We start from the raw sequence: 16,537 nt of genomic DNA, 5'->3' as shown, positions 1-16,537 counted from the left end.
TCCATAGAGTGCATGAAGGTGCTGTTTGCGATGATGCATCCGACCCATCTGCCGCCAACAGTCCCGGTAACGGTAGGTGATGGGAGAGTATTTCAATTGTATTAGCTGACCCGGGCCGTGTGGATCTGGCCAGGGCGTGACAACCATTCCCAGCTCCAGAGCATTCTCTCTTCTTCAGTCACCAACATCACGCTCACATTTCTGCTACAGTTTTACACTGAGATCGGGTACATTAAGTATTAATAAATTATACAACCTGGAAGTGCCTTTCTTTCCCAGCAGTTATTTTAGCCTCCAAGGGGCTAAACCCTGGCACATTTGCCAGCTTACTTTTAAATATCCATCAAGCATGAGGGATTTTTAAGTAATGAAATAACGGAGATTTGTAATATGTGAATTCCTCGGATAGTGTAGCTGGAGGCCGAGAAAATAGTGATGGATTAAACCCAGATCAGTTGACTGGGGGTGAATGTTTGATTTGCTGAAACGCTCCGTCCATCATCCCCTTTTGTATCGCTATGTTCGCCCTAAGTTGGCAGGGTATGCCCAGACGTGAGTCCCTTGCTCACTTGGCCACTGGATTCAAGATAGCCTGGCTGATGAGGGTTATGAATCCGAAACCGGTCCCAGGATGCTTGTTTCCGGTCCAGGGAAGACATGGCTTGGCAGTTCGGGCTGGACTGTTCCCATGAGGCACAGGGTCAGACTGATTTGCATATGGCCATGTCTGAACTGGGGTGGCGGAGTGAGCTAAAGAATGGTGATGGATTAAACCCAGATCAGTTGACTGGGGGTGAATGTTTGATTTGCTGAAACGCTCCGTCCATCATCCCCTTTTGTATCGCTATGTTCGCCCTAAGTTGGCAGGGTATGCTCAGACGTGAGTCCTTTGCTGACTTGGCCACTGGATTCAAGATAGCCTGGCTGATGAGGATTATGAATCCGAAACCGGTCCCAGGATGCTTGTTTCCGGTCCAGGGAAGACATGGCTTGGCAGTTCGGGCTGGACTGTTTCCATGAGGCACAGGGTCAGACTGATTTGCATATGGCCATGTCTGAAATGGGGTGGCGGAATGAGCTAAAGAATGGTGATGGATTAAACCCAGATTAGTTGACTGGGGGTGAATGTTTGATTTGCTGAAACGCTCCGTCCATCATCCCATTTTGTATCGCTTTGTTCGCCCTAAGTTGGCAGGGTATGCTCAGACGTGAGTCCCTTGCTCACTTGGCCACTGGATTCAAGATGGCCTGGCTGATAAGGATTATGAATCCGAAACCGGTTCCAACATGCTTGTTTCCGGTCCAGGGAAGACATGGCTTGGCATTTCGGGCTGGACTGTTCCCATGAGGCACAAGGTCAGACTGATTTGCATATAGCCATGTCTGAACTGGGGTGGCTGAGTGAGCTAAAGAATGGTGATGGATTAAACCCAGATCAGTTGACTGGGGGGTGAGTGTTTGATTTGCTGAAACGCTCCGTCCATCATCCCCTTTTGTATAGCTTTGGAGGCCGAGATGTCGCCAAGCTTTGAAATCCTTAGGAGGTCCCAGGCTTGGAAACAAAGTTCTGTGACCAGAGAGAGCCAGGAGCAGTTCCATAAAAGCGTTTCAACCAACAATGATTTCTGCCCCCTAATGTGCCCCTGTGCCTCGTGCCAGCACAGCATTGGTAGTGTGGCTATGTTGGGGATTGGTGACCTGAATAGTAATGAGCACAAGTCATGCGGGTCCAAAATCTCTGGTGCAGGTCTGGCCACGGAGTCATTTGTGTCGTTGGGCGGCATTAATTGAGAGCCCAAAATATAGTTGAATGACTGTGATCAAAACCTAGCAAATGGGGGCTAAGCCTGGTGTCTGCACATCTACCTCTGGTTCAAGGCCGTCGGAGACTGTTGCCCCATCAAAGCAACAGAATCCCGGGGCCATATGTAGGTAATTTAATTTTACTGATTCCTAAATACCGAATTTTACCGATTCAGTATTTGTAATATTCGTTATTACTGATTCAGTATTTACCAATTCAGTAATTCCGATTCATGGAGGCCCATAGGAATGAATGGGAAGCCATTCACTATTACCGATTCGGTAAATACCGAATCGGTAATAGGGGGAGCATTTTCAAGGGTGGCAGGGTGTCACATTGGCACCCTGTTGCACCCCTGAATTGTGCATGTGTGTGTACACGTGGCACACATACATGCCCTAAGGGCAAGTATGTCTGCCACAGGGCACTTTAAAAAAAAGCACAAAAGTGCTTTTTTTTTTTTTTAAAGGTTTTCGATATTTACCACCAACTTGTAGTTGGTGGTAAATAACGAATCCTTAAATCAAAAATGCACTAACTTGAGTGCTCCCTACATAGGATTTAAGGATTCAGTAATTTACTGATTCTGTATTTTAAGGATTCGGTAATTTACCGATTCCTTAAATTACCGAATCCTTAAATTACCGAATCGGTAAATTACCGAATCCTTAAATCAAGCCACATACAGCCACATACATTATAAAGAGCTAAATACCGGTCGGTAACGGCAAATTTTCAGATGTTCGGCCGTTACTGACCAGTACTAAGCTACCTACATATGACCCCAGATGTCTTATTAGTGGTGCTATCGTGCTGCCTGTACCCAGCCACCTTTGGTGCAAGTCAACTGCACTTAGAAAAATACAGGCCTAGGGGCAGATTTACAAGCTCCGTGCCCCACCAGTACGTCTCTTTTTGTGACAAGGACAGGAAAAGCCACCCTGCGTGGCTTTTCCAGTCCGTGTAAATATGGCCCCTTTACATGCAGCACTTTGTGTGATAGGAGCGTTCCATGGGTGTTGCTGTTTTCACGCAACACCCAAGGAACAAGACACATTTCCAGATTTACGAGGAATCGTAAATCTGAAAATGCGTCTGAATGGTACGCCACCCTTTCAGTGGTGTCGCGAGGCGCAACGAGAAATGTTTTAATTTCTCCTCGTTTTATCCTCTTTCAATGCGTGCTGCATTCTACGGCATTCATTGAAAGAGGAAAAGGCCTGTAGTGATTGTTTTTGTGCAGGAAGGTGCCCCTTGCTACACACAAACAATCTCCCCATGATACAGGCATCCTTGTACCATGGTGCAAGGCTGCCTGCACCGGCGCATGTCAGCAGTTTGTGCGCCAGCGCAGGGGAGAGCACAGGAATGCAACATATTATTGTAATATGTTGCATTCCTGTGGTTTTGAAGTGCAGCAGAAAAAAGGCTTGCGTTGCAGCTGCAGCACTTCCTTGTAAATCTGCCCCTTGGTATCTAAACCTAAAGTTTAGCACTCAAGCACACACAGTTCAGTTACTTAATGATTAGTTCCTTTCTACGTCAAATTTCACTCTTCCAGTAAAAAAAAAAAAACACAGTACTTGAGTCTCGTTTGCTTCAGAAGAAAGTTTGTTATGCATAACATTCCATAAACACCGCCTCCGCCATGTGTTTCATCCCCTGGACTTTTTCAAGGCTATGAGCATGAATGTAGGTTCAGAAAAGAAGATAGTTGAAGTCTCTCCTTCTTTAGCGTTCTTAGAACCAGGTTAATGACACGTCAGTCTGCAGACCGCGTAATCATGTCAGATGTCCCAATGACAGAAGTTTAGGCAAGTATCCTTCCCCTAAGCCCACACTACTGTGACATGTATACTTTGGAGACAATTTTGAGTGCTTCTCCCCGGCTTAAAGCACTTTTGGTCACAGGATAAGGGTGCTTATTTGTTTAGCCAGTTTGGTTACTAGAATTTTAGCTAATACCTTTACTTCAATGTTTATTACATGTATTGGCCCAAACAAGCTAAATTCACTGGTTCATTTACCTGATTTTGCGATTACTGAAATTCCCCGCACCACTCAAATAGTACGGGAAAGGACCTATAGTGTGTGTTTTCTTAAACACTCCTTGCAGATACTTTATCATTAATGACCTGTACCGTTTGAGGTACTCCAAAGGGAATATGTTGGGCCTGGGGTCATGTCTATGATTGTTTCTTGAAGTTCCATTGTTGTAATAGGAAGATCCATCTCTGCCCTGTCCAGTTCCGATAATACACGGAGCATAAGATTGTTAACTAGTGGATGGTCTCATCAAACTTGCGGGACTATTTGCCTAGAGTATAGATTTTATAGTGACGGGCAAAGGTTTCTGTAGTGCCTATGCTGTCCAGTGCAGCTGGGACGATGCTTACGACAGTTTCCTTGTTGACCAGTACAACAGGTTCCTCGCCTTTTCTCTCCATTCATATAATCTATGTTGGGAAAGAAGCATGTTTGTGTAGCTGTAGTTAAGAAGGCGCACAATGAATGGCCTTGACCGAAAGCACTATATGCCATTTTCACAACAAAAAAAGTGAGAGACTTCAGTTGGATGCAAGTTTTTAGCCAGGTAGTGAGAGATTGTTCCATACCCTCTGGAATACCCACTATCCTGACATTTTCTCCAGGCTCTCCCATCAGACTCTTTAACTCTTTACTACAAGCGTTTGGATCCCGCATAATCTGTGTACTATCGCCACCTTTTATATACATGTCTTTCTACGGTCTTGCAAAGATCATGCTGTAAGAGTAATACAGCGAAACAGATTTTCTCATATTTCCTCTCTAATGATCCCCTGGTGTCTTTAATGACTCGCAGGAGGTCAGTTCATTTGTGCTCGATATTTAAGGTGCCTCTAGGGCAGTGCTCTCTTCCTATGATACTTTAGCAAAGGGACCTGTGTAGTACTAGTTCAAAGCTTACGGGTAGCTCACAAGCACCATAGAAGTAGCCCTCAGAAGTAAAACCAAACCCAGTACCCCATTCAGAGGATATGTGCTTAATAAAGACAGGAGTAGTGCTCATTGCAAGACGTTTAGAGTGGGTGCCAGCCGAACCAATAGTAGGGTCTCATGATAACATTTCAAACACACTGCAGCAGCCTATGGATTGTACCACATGATCATCTTTATCTTCTCAATCAAGCAAAGGCACAAGGGGGCATATTATCAAGGGGGTTTATCTCTGCTTTTTTAGCTTTAAAAGCCAAGAAAGCGGAGATAAAATTATCTTCCTATTACCTAGCTGTCGCTTATACCAGTTAGCGACAGCTAGTAGGAGATAGCAACCATCTTGGGCCCCGCTTTGCATGTCAGTGATATTTATCACTAATGACATGCAAAGTGGGCGTGCTAAGATGTTAGCGACTGGAAACAGTCGCTAACATCGCTATCTCCTATTACCAACTAAGCGCGAATATCTCGAAAAGCTAACACCTGCCCCAGAGCAGTTCTTAGCCATGTTATCCAATGGTAGGTGGCTAACATGGCTAAGAGCATTAGCTCTGTAATGCATGAATATCGCGGACTTTTCAGCGATATTCATGCATTTCGGCCGATTTTTATCGCTTAGGAGATAAACCTTGATAATAGCAAGGTTCCTAAGCGATAAAAAATCGCCGCAGCTCGGCGATAAAAATATCGCCGCTAAACCAACATAGCGATAATTATCGCTAGTTGTTGGTAATATGACCCAAGGAGAGTAGCCATGTGGTAGGCCCTGCCCTATCAGTCACACTTTGTGTGAGAACAATGGGCAAGGAATGAAGGGGCCTAGCAGTAGCCACTGTGGATTCACTGAAGTATGAGATTGAAGGAGCCAGAATGAAAATGCGAGTTGGATTCAAGATCAGCCCAGTAACTGATGAGAGCATGGTCTGGGTTTAGAGTTGGTACTACTAAGATCCTTAAGTGTGTGCGCAAGTGCATATTTGTGCCTGCTATTGTGATTACCCCCCCGCCCCCCTCAAATAAAAAGTATCAATCCATGGGAGCTGTGCCTTGTGTTGAAGACCCCCAAAAGTATATGTCGTCACCCTCCGCCCCCCCCCCCCCAATAAGGGATTAATCTCCGGTACAATTGTATCCTTTCATGGAATAATAGTGGTAAACGCATAATTGTGGTCATCACCTATATATTTTGGACATTCTTGGTCTAGTTGTGGCATACTGGCAGCTCCCACTGACATATTATGAGCATGACAGGCCTAATTTTAGCCATCCCTGACATAATGGTGGCCACGCTTCTCATCATAATGGCATGTCTGGCATGTTGTGGGTATCCTGGCCATTATTGTGTCCCGCCTTGGTCCAAAGGGGGCCATGGTATAATGGTGAGCATTAGTAGTAGACTACAGGCATCCATGTCCTACAATTGTAATGCCTGAGCACTCAAAGCAGAATCTTCCCCTGCAATGCATTTGTATATGTGAGGACTTGATGATGATGACAAGCAGATGCTTGAGGACTGTGTGCTTCCTAAAAATGCACACTGATATTTTGAAAGATAGTTGTTAACAAAAACACTTTTTCATCCAGAAAATTGAGTTTGTTTTCCCAAAACAGAATGTGTTGCTTTTAATAGCAAAATATGTTTTTTTCAGAAACTGACTGTCTCATGGTACAAACGGTTGTATTTCCAAAATACATTTAAAGCTGTTGGATGCCTGAAATGCTTGAGTGGTTACTAGTGTAATATGTGGCCACTCTTTTACAGTGCTAAACTCTTTTCATCTGTGGCAGAAGCCTGGCAAAACTCTACCAGATTGCCTCCGACTACTGCGCATAAATATTCTTGCACCTGAGGCGGAAGCCGGGTGATAGCCTGTTCGTGTTTTTAAAAATTATTGTGTTTTCATTGCTTTTTATTTGCGGCGCAATTTGTGTTTTAATATTGCCCAATCATTAATTCACATACCGCATTGTCTGCGGGTGTCCCTCCGAGCTCACAGACGATTAGGTGCTGTGGCCGGAGATGCGTGATCAGCCCCCTCACGTTTTCAGGTCAGAACTACAAGTCCCAGCGTCCTTGCGCTATAGAAGGGACTACAAAGGGAGGAGGTGCACTGAGGCGGAAGCCGGGTGATAGCCTGTTCGTGTTTTGAAAAATTATTGTGTTTTCATTGCTTTTTATTTGCGGAGCAATTTGTGTTTTAATATTGCCCAATCGTTAATTCACATACCGCATTGTCTGCACTTGTCCCTCCGGGCTCACAGACGATTAGGTGCTGTGGCTGGAGACGCGTGATCAGCCCCCTCACGTTTTCAGGTCAGAACTACAAGTCCCAGCACCCTTGCGCTATAGAAGGGACTACAAAGGAAGATGGCCACTGCTTCGCGAACGCGAGCAGCGAGCGCGCCATAGTTGCGCCTGAGTTGAGCCTGAGCCTAGCCCGTCTGCGCTCGTCCATGCCGAGGATGGGCCAAGGGCCAACCACTATGCACAGGTGACCTATTTATCTAGAGAGAATATCTTAGCCCTGAATAAATATGCTCATACCAACTGCAGCCATGCTCTTAACGTAGATAAGTGAGCAGGCCCCATCAGCTGTCCTGCCTGTAGACACATATTAGAACCCTACCACCCTATTGTTAAGAAAGAGAAACCCAACTATATGAAATGTGGGCTGATAAATGCACGTTCAATGTGCAAAAACTCCCTCCACATATTTGATTTGGTCAACGAAAATGAGTTGGATTGCCTATTTATTACAGAAACGTGGCTTCGTGAGTGGTCTAACCCAGACATAGTTCATGCTGTACCCCCTGGTTATTCTATTTGCAGACAAGATCGCGTAGAACAGCGTGGAGGTGGTTTGGCCATCATTTATAGGGACATTTTTAAATGTTCAATTAAGGAGCTTCCAGACATTGAAGGAGCTGAGAGCCTAAACTTTTGCATACAAGTGCACGACACTTTCACCTTTTCGGGAGCATTGCTTTATCGTCCTCCCTGCCAACCCACGCAGTTTCTTGCCAGTGTGGGAGAAGTGCTGGGTGATCTGATCCTCAGATACGCCAACTTCACTATTGTTGCGGATCTGAACCTCTACTTAGACGACCCCAATGACCATTACGCCTCTAGTTTCAAAGAAATTTTGCAAGTTCTGGGATTAACGCTCAGGACTTTAGAAGCTACTCATAAGGCGATCCACTCCCTTGATTGTATTAGCTCCAATCTAGATGAAATGACGGTAAAAGACCCCGTACCACAGACTTGGACGGACCATTATTTAATTGAACTCAATATTGAATTAAAAGGGAGTAAAATGATAACAAAGGAGGTAGCAAATAAAGGGAAAACCCTACCTAGTTGGCGAAAAATCATGGAACACCCTGATCTTGGTAGTTGGGCCAAAGAAAGTAAACCAACCCTTTTAGGGAACACCACCATAGACTACCAGAGGTTTGAGAGATGGATGACAGAGATCGGAAACAAAATTCGAAATCCAGAAAGAACTAGAGATTCCATAGGGAAAAGGAGACTTTCCGCTCCCTGGTTCCTAGATAAACTAAAAGAACAATTGGTGGAAGTTAAACTTTTAGAGCGTAAATGGCGACGGAACTATGAGAATGATGCAAAGGAGATGTATAAGAATGCTAGGAGATCATACCATGCCTCTATTAAAGCTGAAAAAATTAAGTACTTCACTTCCCGCATTGAAGCATCAAACAACAAACAAAAATACATTTTTAAAATTGTTAATAGCTTCACTAAGCCTAAAATTTTAACCCAAGAGATTCCCCCGTCTCAGACTCTGTGTAACGATATAGCCAACTATTTCACCCAAAAAATAGATACGCTCACAAAAGACTTTCCCCAATTCGTGAAAGTAGAGTCTGTGAACGAAACTGATATGAACCCCCATCATCCCAGATGGGAAAATTTTGGCCATATTAGTCTAGATGACTCTCTTCAGGGAATTTCTGCCCTTTCGACCCCTGCCCCCCTACGCTGCTTAAATCCATAATACAGGAGGTCAATCCATGTATTAATTCCATCATTAACTCGTCCCTTCAATCAGGGGAGATTCCCCCACAGTGGAAGGTAGCGGCAGTGAGACCGTTACAGAAAAAGACGCTACCAGACCCCACAACTTTGTCCAACCTATGACCCATCTCTCTTCTCCCTGCCATCTGCAAAATTACAGAATCCTATGCTAATAAACAACTGATGGCATTCCTAGAAGAAAATGACATTCTACATCCTTGTCAAGCAGGTTTCAGGACTCACCATTCCACCGAATCTGCACTTCTGTCATCCACCGAAACCATCCGTGCTGCATTGGATCAGGGCAAACTGGCTGTCCTGATCCTATTAGATGTCTCTGCAGCATTCGACACGGTATCCCATGCTATCCTTTTACATCGCCTTGCTAATGCAGGCATAGCAGGAACCGTGTTCGAATGGTTTAAAAACTATCTGCCACATAGGCGCCAGATTGTTATGTTGGGCGATTTTTGTTCGGAAGAAAAAACTATGAAAACAGTAGTTCCGCAGGGCTCTAGTCTGAGCCCCACTCTATTCAACTTATATATGGTCCCCCTATTAAAATTAATCTCTTCCTTTAACATCAGTACTATCGCCTACGCTGATGACACCCAGCTTGTTCTGACCCTTGATAAAAATCAATCTAATGCAGAACTGACATTGAAAGAATGTCTGTCAGCAACCTTCAAGTGGATGACACAACCACTTAACCCCTTAAGTGCTGCTGACGGCCAATGGTCGTCAGCAGCGCTACCTCCCCAGTGCTGCGCACGACCATTGAGCGTCCATTCAGCACTAGTTCTAATGGACAGCGCAGCACTGGGGAGAAATGTTTACACGCAGCTAAGGTGTTAAAATGTAACTCGGCAAAAATAGAGATTATACCTTTTGGTCCTAATAACTGTTTTTCTCCACAAGATTGGTGGCCTGAAAAGGTAGAAGCTCCCCCAAAGACTTTCAATGCTGCTCGAAATCTGGGCACTAAGTTTGACAATACCCTGTCATTTAATCAGCAAGCCAAAGAAGTAGCAGGGGTATGCTTTGGTATCATCAGGAGCCTCAGAACATTTTTTGATCTTCTCCCTCTGAGTGCCAGAGGTACGGTTGCTGTAGTTCTAATAACATCCAGGCTGGACTATTGCAACAGTCTGTATGCAGGGCTAAATAAATCAGCCCTGCACAGACTTCAAATGGTCCAGCATGCAGCCACTAGGTTGGTCCTCAGACTACCTAGAAAGTCCTCGGCCTCTACAGCTTTGGATGCCTTACATTGGCTCCCAGTACATAAGCGCATCTTATTCAAGGTTCTTACCATCACATACAGAGCCTTCCACCACCAAGGCCCACTGTATTTGCGCAAGTACTTCAGACAATACCATCTGTCAAGAACACTCAGGTCCTCCACAGCAAACTTGCTCTATGTCTCCAGGTTTAAAAGGATGACAAGAGGAGGAAAATCCATTGCAGTTATTGGCGCGAAGGCATGGAATAATTTACCTCCATCCCTGCGTCAATCTGCAACAGAGCAAAAATTCAGAAAATTATTACAAACATGGATTTATTCGCTGCCAGACTCCGGATGCATGGCGCTTCTATGATCCTCCCTGCAGACAGGTAGTTTTACCACAACATTTTACTGCCAACTGACAATCAGGAATCTAGGCGCCAAGATACTCCCTGGAGTGGTAGCGCGCTATATAAGTGCCATTTCACATCACATCACATCACATCACATCACATATTAGCTCAGGAGGAATGTTTTTGAGCAGAAGTATCTCTTACTGTACAAAGGATGGGGATCCTTGCTTCTGAAGATGATTGCATCTTTGCACTTTGGATTAATTACCACGGGTTCTCCCACCAGATCCCCTCAGAGTACTACTGTTGTCGATTGGAGGCCCCCAAAAATGAAAGGGGCCATTGCTCTTATTCCATATAGGGAATGAAGGAAGCGCACAAGTAGGATTATTCGATCCGATCAACTTCTGTGAGCTTGTGCTACATTTCCATTGCAGGGAATCCCCACTGCCAGGGCATCTAATGAGTCATGCAGTGTCTTTTAGGAGGTTCCTGTTCCAGCCCTTCTAATGTACAGCATTAAGACCCAGCATAACACGGTTCCAAATACAGGAAATAGACAATCTTGCATACTTGTAGCCAGTTTCAGGGCCTCCTTCTGACACCCAATGTTTCACCAGTGTCAGCCATCCTCCTCCCTCTCACACCAACCCCACCCCCCATATTGGCCCTATCCCCGCTCAGGCACACCACCAGTGCCTGATCACTTAAAATTGTCAAACAATTACTCCTGTACAGAGATCTGGGCCTAAATCCATCGTTTCTTTGTTCACCATGCCTTTCCAATATGGGGAAGTCATATGCAAATCAGCCTTGACCTGCTCCCCATGGGAACAGTCCAGCCCAGGTCCTCCCTGGACTGGAAATATTCATCCTTGGACCAGTTTCGGGGTATTACCCTTCATCAGCTAGGCTAGCATGAAATCCAAGGCATTGTGAGCATGGGACTTCTGCCAGTTGCATCAAACATTATAGTGCAGGTAAGTTTACTTAAGTAATACTATTTGGAAAAAAAGTTATATTCCTAAATATATATATATACACACACGCATATATATATATATATACATATATGAAAACAGCAAACTCCCAACTGCTATGATCGCAGTTCTAGCGGGCGCAGACCTCGAGCAATCTCCTCAATCAGACAATAGATGAGCCAGAAACCAACGCTGTTAGTTGAAGCAGTGCATTTAATAAGCAGTGAATAGTGCAGAGCAAGTGCCCTCCATGACGCGTTTCGCCATACATATACACATACACACACAAGTCCGATATACATAGGGGAAAAGTTAAGGCATTGGAAAACATGATGTAAATAGTAAGGTAATACAATGTTTATGAAGTTTAAAAAAAAGTTAAACAATTTTTTTGTTGTTGTAATACTTTATTTCGATAAAAACAGACTTTATCATAAAAGTACATACAGTTCATTGTTAAAAGGAGTATAACAACTTTAAAATGGAGAGATCTTTTCTAGAGCAAATGGAGACAATATAAAGTAAAGAAATAGATTAAATAAAGTCCTAAAACAGAGAACCGGAGATATTCTGGTGCAATATAATACACAGTTTCCTACCCCGATCTCGATTTTATCAGTCTTGAACGTATCTGCAAAGCCTTTCCCAAGAACTTGGCAACTCCGCAAAAAACCATCATAGATGTTGTGTCCGTTGCCAATATGCGGAGTGCCGTCGCATAGTGCCGGACTCCCAGTTCTCTGCATACTGGCTTTAACCACCTTCTCCTGGGTCCACTGTATGCTCTACAGGCAAATAAGAAGTGTGCTAGGGACTCATTAGGGTTTACACATTCAGGGCAGCTAGAATGGTTGGACAGAGAGGACTTCCAACGCCTTGTAAAAGTGTTCAAGGGAAGTGTTCCATATCTAAATTTTAAAAACAAGGTTTTGTCTCTAGGTGCTCAGTTAAAACCCCCCAGTTTGTTTTTTCGAGCTCCTTGGCTTGAACCCATTCCCAGTATATTTTTTTTATGGTTATTTTCAGGGGGTGGTGATTGGGACAACCATGTTTCGCTTAGCCCCAAGTTGGTGATCAAGTCCCTTAGGTTGTCCAACCATATAATCTTAGTCATCTTGTTCAAGGTAATAAGTTCGTCAGAGCTGCAGCATAGTGTACCAATTCCGGTGTCCTTCTCAGTCACATCCAATATAGTAGCGGTCAAAGGGTGACAATGTCTTTAATTGCACGACGGCCCATGTATTGAAGCAGTGGTTTTAAAGGGGTAGACACTGGGAGGCCCACCAAGTCTCTTAAAAACTTATTTTTGGTTTTCGTTAGTTCTGTGATGTTGTCAAAGCCCCATAGTTCTGACCCATATGTTTTTGCAGTCAATGCTTTCCCCTCATAGATGGCAAGGACAGGGGCAATGGGCCTACTTGCAGAGGCTCGGTGTTCTCTGGAAATGGCCCCCGTAGCCCTTTTCAAATTCAGGTGCATTTTTGCTAGATGGGAGTCCCACTTCATTCTCCGGTTCACCCTTACTCCCAGGTAATCAAATGCATCAACCTCCTCCAGTGAACATCCATTAAGTGCAACATTACTCTTCCTAGGTCTCTTTGTTTGGGACAGTACCATTAGTTTAGTTTTTGTGGTGTTAATTGTTAACCCACGTTCCTCACAGAAAGTATCAAACTTGGTCAAATGTTTTTGGAGACCAGAGGGGGTTTTGGACATGAGGAGGGTGTCGTCCGCAAAATGGAGGGTCGGTATTTTTTCACCTGCCAGGACAATTTTAATAAAAAGAAAAAGACAGGGACTATTTTGAATAAAAAAGATTTATATGTAAATATAAACATACACACTCACTGACAAAAACAAAGGTTAAAGTAATTTTATATTTAGGTGTTGAAATGAAATAAAAACGAATATTTAAAAAACAAAATAACTGAAATTTACCAGTTATAGTTTAGAAAGTTAACTAATTTGCGCCGACGCCCTGCACTGCTTAGGATCTCGCATGATATTTCACTCCTTACTTGTTAAATGACATCATAATCATGTACACCATAGAATTAATTTATGTAGCCATGTGGGTGCATAGAATGCTCTGCATGCAATAAAACAAGTTACTTACCTGTAACTGTAGTTCTCCAGTATTGCAAGCTTTCATAGATTCACATACCTGAATCATTTCCCAGTCGTCGAGACCGGAGTCTCCGGTATATAAAAAAGCAATGGTTAGCAGTATAGCTAACTGAAAAAAGGCCTAGGCCCATTTCCCTTTTGCAACCCATAACCTTTGGCTAAGGGAAAAGTTTGGTCCTTTTTTACATAACAATCAGAGCCACTCACCCTCCAGAACCCTCCTGAGAGAACCTTTTGCCCCTCAGATTTTCGGGCACTTGTGTTATAATACCTTTCATGCCAAATCCGAGGTGAGCCTCTCAGGGGAGGAGGGTGGACGTATGTGAACCTATGAAAGCTTCCAATACTGAATAACTACAGTTACAGGTAAGTAACTTGTTTCTTACTCCAGTATTGGAGCTTTCATTGATTCACATACCAGAATAGCGAGCAGTAAATTATAGCACATTTTGTCACCTGCTTTTCACAAATAGGCAACACCTGATACTTGCACATAGTAGTAACTGTATCAAAATACACAGAGACATATCGCCCATAAATGACATCTCCAATATCATACAACAATAAAATGTGCTTTTCTTACCGACCAAAGGAAGGAGGGATGAGAAAAGAGGCTCACCGTTATTAGAAAAGGTTCCTCAGCACCGCTTGTCCCACTCCTACATCGCTTCTTGCATGAGCATCCAGGCAGTAATGCCTGGTGAAGGTATGCGTACTCCTCCAGGTAGCTGCTTTGCAGATGTCCTGAATAGAGACGCCTGAAAATAAAGCAGTAGAGGTTGATACCGCTCTTGTGGAATGTGCACGAACACGTGCTGTCAATGGCTTCCACCACTGCTTGATGACAGAATTGAATGGCATTTGAGATCCATCGTGCAATTCCCCGTTTTGATAACGGGAAACCTTTCCTGGGGGCACTAAAAGCCACAAACAATTGTGTAGTGTTGGACCCGGCCCTTTTGGCAGGTTCACCCCGAGACTTTTTGCTTTTTCCTAGCCTGTGTCTGTGACCTGGTGTTGGTGATTTTAGGCCTCTGCGCACTTTTTCACAGTGGTACAGTGTTAAGTGTTTGAGCTCTCTGTGTATGTGTGGTGAGTGACCTGCCCTCCCATAGGAATGAATGGGGAATATGTATGCCCATGGTAGTTCCTGATGTGTGGGGAGTGCAGGGGCGAGTTTGGTATGAGAGAACTCGTGAGACTGAATGCTGCGAAATGGTATATGCGGCATGATTGTGTCTAGTCTAGAAGTGCCACTTTTAGAAGTTGGCATATTTGTGTAATTTGTGTCTGGCGTGTGATTGGCTGGTGAGCCTGGTCCAGGAGTGCCTGGGCCTGCTTGTGGATTGACTGTCTGGTTTGAGGATGACAGGGGCTGGGGAACCCCAGGAGGTTGTCTGAGTCAGCCCGTGGATGAAAGGCAGCATCTGCTACCAGGGAATTGGGAGGAGATAGCACCTGATAGTGAAGGGCTGTGCCTGCCTGACCACAATGCTGGCTCCACCTCCCGCTGGGCGACTGTCACCTCTGTCCCTGATACTGACAGGACTTCCCTATAACCAGTTCTAGCTGGTTCTCACAGTGCCTGCACAAAGACTTCAAAGACTTTTCTCTGTATAAGAAGGGGCTGTGTCCCCTTCCAATTTGTTCTTGTTTCTGACTTGAATCTACCAGGGGTGGGCGCTGCCCAGCCCCTGGATGCCTGGAGGACTTCTGGGGGACCCCTCTGCCTTGCCTGGGCTGATGGGGAGACTTTGCTTTGCCCTGGGATCCTTTGGACCTTCTTCTTATCCCCCAGGACTTTGCTGAATCTCCTGAAGGACTTTGCCTGGACTTTGCTGGCTTCCAGTGCCTGGAAGCGCTGCATCTTGACCCTTAGCACCTGAGAGCGCTTTATTCTGCTCCCAACGCTTAAGAGCGCTTTATTTTTGCTTACTTTTAATTTTCTGGCAGAGCGCCGTGGTTATCCCGAAGCACTCCTGCCCCTTGTTTGCCGAGTGCGCAGGTGTCACCCTGCGTCTTGATCGGTATTGGATTTCCCTTATGGACGGGTGCCACCCCGTTTATTGATTTATCTTGCGAGTACCTACCTCGCTTTGTTGATTTAAGGGGAGCCCACCCCTCGTGAGTCCCAGCCTACAAGTGCTGAGGAAGGGCCGCCGCGCTGCCCGCGGCGACCCGGAAGTGGTTGGCCGGCCGGCCAATCCTGGCGCGGCCGGCCGGAAGTCCCGCCCCCACCCGGGGACGCGTGGAGCCCCGGAGGAGAAGTGCTGGCTGGTGCGGGGCTCCCATGGTCTGGAGGGAGCCCCCCGAGAAACGGTGGAGCAGTGCGGTGGGGGCGCGGGGCACATTGTCGGTGCCCGCCCCGCCGCAAGTCCGAGCTGCCGTGCGAGAAGAGGCGGAGAGTGGTGATGGCCGCCCGGGGCCCCCGTGATCTGGAGGGAGCCCCGGGAAGAGAGGAGGAAGCGTCGCCTGGTGCTGGGGCTCCCGTGTGCTGAGGGAGCCCCGGAGAGAGAGGAAAGTGCTGCCGTCCCCAGCGAGAAGGAGAGCCCGGAGAGGAAGCCTGCGAGCCGGTGAGTGGGGCCGGGACTGTTTGGGGCAGCAGGGGGCATCGGGGCACATTGCCGGTGCCCGCTCCCCTCCAGTGTGAAGCGCCGGTGGTGGCTCAGGGGCATAGCTTCGTGTCAGAGCCTGAGAGGCTCCGGGGGCCACGATGATTTAAGGAGCCTGTGCGCTCCACGATGGTGGTGCAGTCAAGGGCGGCCCCGGTTGGCAGCGGGTCGCCCCAACATTACTGAGAGCCTGAGAGAGGCTCTGGGGGCATGCTTTGTTTAGAGCCCCGTGGCTCCAACATTGGACACCCTTGTTTAGAGAAGGGCCAGTGAGTTTGTGGCCAGAGCCTGAGAGCTCCAACGTTTGGGGCATATGTTTTTAGAGCCTGTGTGACTCCCACAGTGGGTGCAGTTTGCGCCCAAGGGTCAGTGAGGACCCTGTCGCAGTTTCTTTGATGATTCCCAGCTGCCCAGCAATTAGTGG

Source organism: Lissotriton vulgaris, chromosome 2_1, assembly GCF_964263255.1.
Source record: "Lissotriton vulgaris chromosome 2_1, aLisVul1.2, whole genome shotgun sequence".
Classification (NCBI taxonomy): Eukaryota; Metazoa; Chordata; class Amphibia; order Caudata; family Salamandridae; genus Lissotriton; species Lissotriton vulgaris.
This window is presented reverse-complemented; position numbering follows the sequence as displayed.